This window comes from Octopus bimaculoides, chromosome 1 (assembly GCF_001194135.2).
Source record: "Octopus bimaculoides isolate UCB-OBI-ISO-001 chromosome 1, ASM119413v2, whole genome shotgun sequence".
NCBI classification, from domain to species: Eukaryota; Metazoa; Mollusca; class Cephalopoda; order Octopoda; family Octopodidae; genus Octopus; species Octopus bimaculoides.
In genome coordinates this window covers 11,410,610-11,414,527 of record NC_068981.1, presented here as the reverse complement: position 1 = coordinate 11,414,527, position 3,918 = coordinate 11,410,610, and positions in this window count along the sequence as shown.

Here is a 3,918-nt window from a genome sequence, read left to right as displayed (position 1 = left end):
GTGTGTGTGTGTGTGTGTGTGTGTGTGTGTGTGTGTGTGTGTGTGTGTGTGTGTGTGTGCGTATGTATGTATATGTATGTATGTATGTATGTATGTATATATATATACACATATACGATGAATAAATGAAGGGAAAACGACAATTAGATGTGCGTCTTTGGTGCTAAAAAACCCGTATTTAATTAGTTAGGCAAGGTGAGAGTAAGAGTGAGTTTACAGCTATTTCTGTATACCATTCTGGGGTAAATATGTATTTACCTCGTTGCAAATGGTAGACATCATCGCAGCGAAGAAGGTAGAGAAGACAGAAGAGGAGAATAGAGCGAAATATAGAGGGTGAAACCGGAAAAGAAGATGTTCCATGATTCGAAAGTCTTACATTTTAGTTAGGTTCAAAGTTCATTAAATCTATTGTGAGGTAGATGACGAATAGAGGTTGGTTGAATCTAAGGTCTCGTAGTTAGTTATTAGCGAGACTTCCACGTATCTACCTGCTCGGCTAGTTGATCGCCGGCGTAATCTGAGAGAGTTATCCTTAATTAAGAATATCTGGTGTGGTTATTAGCACCTACGTGTCACTGACTAATAGGTTGTAGATAGTTCGTATATATACGTATATAACCCCAGAAAAAGAACGAAGAAATACAGCAAGAAAAAACAACAACGTCAGGACGTGGTACATGCACGCTCAGGTTAGGAAAGAAGGGATGTTTTGCGTTTCGAGCAAAAGTTTTCTTCAGAAAAAGTTCAAGAGAAAAAGAAGACGGAGGAAACTCGCCAACAGCGAACATCTAGCTACATTTCGAAATATGTGTGTGTGTATGTGTGTATGTGTGTGTGTGTGTGTGTGTGTGTGTGTGTGTGTGTGTGTGTGTGTGTGTGTATAGGAACTGTACCAGATCGCCATAACGGAACCTAGTAGATAGGTTTACTTAGCCAGAGGAGAAGCAGATGAGAAAAAATTGCCATTGTTCTGCGTCGTGAGCACCAAAACCTTGAAGTATTTCGAATTGAAAGAAAGTGTGTGAGGGGAAATCGCGATGTCATACGAGAGAAATGTGCCCTAATGAAGGGTCATTTGCATTTAATGATGCTGCAAAAAGAGAGACTTGGAGAAGCCATTGTGAAAGTTTGCTAACTGAAGAAAATGAATAGGAGAAAGAGGGTCTGCCAAATGTCGACCCAACAGAGGAACGAGCCATTCGAATTGACAATACCTTGTTAGATAAAGTAATTAAGGGTATGAAAACAGGGAAAGCCCTTGGCCCGTGAAGTATCACTGCTGAGAAGCTTAGAATAGCTGGCAATGTAGGCTATAGTCTGGTTAACCAGGTGATACATGAAGAAGTCATACCCATTTAATGCAGTATCAGCACCAGTCAACTTCTACAAAGGTAAAGGTGTCGCATTACATTGAAATAATTACAGAGGTATCAAATTGTTGGATGAGGGGATGAAAGTTACGGGGAGTGTTATAGCCCAACTAATTAGGGAGAGAGTTAGTTTAGATGAGATTCAGTTTGGGTTTGTGCCAGGGAGAATCACCGCTGATGCTATATTTCTGTTAAGAGAGTTGCATAAGAAATTCCTAGCCAAATATAAATCTCTGTATTTGGCTTTTGTTGACATGGGGAGAGGCTTTGACAGGGTCCCCCAATCCTTTATCTGGTGGTCAATGCGGAAACTAGGGACAGATGAGTGGTTGGTGAGAGCTGTACATGCCATGTACAAGGATGCTATTAGTAAGATGAGGGTTGGTAACGATTATAGTGAAGCATATCGGATTGAAGCGTGTCTTCACCAAAGATCAGTCCCTAGCCCCCTTCTTATTCATCATAATCCTCCAGGAAATAATAGAGGAATTCAAAACAGGATGCCCCTGGAAACCCACTCTTAACAAACAATGATTAAATTTATCTTACTATGCTGATGACCTTGCTCTAATAGCTGAGTCACTACAAGAACTAAAGAAGAAGTTTCAAATTTGGAAGCATGGTTTAGAATCGAGGGGCCTTAGAATCAATCTAGCAAAAACCAAATTCTTAGAATTAGGAAGGCAGACAAATCACAAGTCTCTTTAGGTAGATGGCCCTGCTCGATCTGTAGAAAAAGCGTAAGTGGAAACTTCACAAGGTGTACACAGTGTAAGCTATGGACACATAAGAAGTGCAGCAATATCAAATCTCCGAATAGTTGGCGTTAGGAAGGGCATTCAGCCATAGAAACCTTGGCAGGTCAGATTGAAACCAGGTGCATCCGCCCGGCTTGCCAGTCCTCAGTGAAACCGTCCAACCCATGCCAGCATGGAAAGCGAAAGTCAAACGACGACGATAATGATGATGATAATGATGATGATTAGTCGTCACCAAAGTGAGTGCGGGTGCTAGCCAGCACTAGCATTACTAGAAATAAGAGTCAAACCAACTCATAGGCATGTCAGAGCACTTTTCTAACAACTCACAAAGGACACAAGCTCCCTACTGATTGCGAAAATGGTGAAGTGAGAATTATACATTTTTAAAGTTACTACACACATTTTACAACCGCTTCCTGTAGGGAGCTTGTCTCCTATGTCAGTCGTTAGATAAGTGCTCTGACATGGTTAAGAGATGTTTTGAGTTTTATTTCTAGCAATGCTGGTGTTTACTAACACCCACCCAGATTTTAATGACAACTATACTTGTTGCTTTCGGTTGTAAATTGCGAATAGCTACCTCAATCATTTATATATATAGTTACATACGCACACATATGATTACTTGCATACATAGTTGTATATATATATATATATATATATATATATATATATGCACACCCATATATATTTGTATATGTTTATGTGTGTGTGTGTGTGTGTGTGTGTGTGTCCACGTATGTATGTAGGTATACCTATATGTACAGATAGATAAATATGTATACATGTTTAGGTACTCATATATATACCTTCCTGTGGTATGAGGTATGCATGTACATAACTCTAACGGAACTACATCAAATAATGAATATCCATGGTCCATAATGGTTTGCATGGTGAAAAGACCCTTTGTTGTTGCTGGGAGTATTAGGTTCCGTTGAGATAAACTCTGTTTACGGGAACCAGGAACATGAGGGGTTACATTCATGAGAAGCACAGTTTTATTGTGGGACAGTGTATCCAGGAGGACAGAGTTTGATATTTCCTTTCATTTTAAGATGGCAGAGTGTCATTTACAATGTATTGCTTTGCTGTTTCTTATGTGTCAAGCAATTGTGTAAATAGTCTCATGTGAATAACGCTCCTGATGTTAGCAGGAATGGAAGAATGTCCGAATAAATTAATTAAGTATTTAGTTTCATTGTTGATAATATTTAGGAAGTGCTGGCTCTTCATCTTAGCCTCGAAAGGTCTATCAATTTCACACATTCAGCTTTCAACATTTGACCATGAATTCACATGGAATAATATAGGATGATAGTAGTAATACCATTGGTGTGTAACGCTACCGATCAAATATTTTTATACAACGGCACTCATTTCTACAATAGATTGCTTGGATTCCGAAGTGAAATCACGCAAATAGAAATCTCTTGTCATACGTTATGTCCTCTACATTTAGCTGCATCTTTTTGTTATCCAGGAACATATAACAACATATGGCAAATTTGTTTTGAAAGTTCATTCTCTTTCATTGCACAGGATATGTTGACAGACGTTATTTCCGGCGGTTATGTGGTCACTCTGTTGTAGTTAAAATATCCGCCATTATATATATATATATATATATATATATATGGAGAGAGAGTGAGAGAAAGAGAGAGAGAGAGAGAGAGACCTATATCTATATACACGCATATATACATAAACATATATGTATACATACATGTATATAATTATATTGATATACATATATTATATATATATATATATATGTATATATA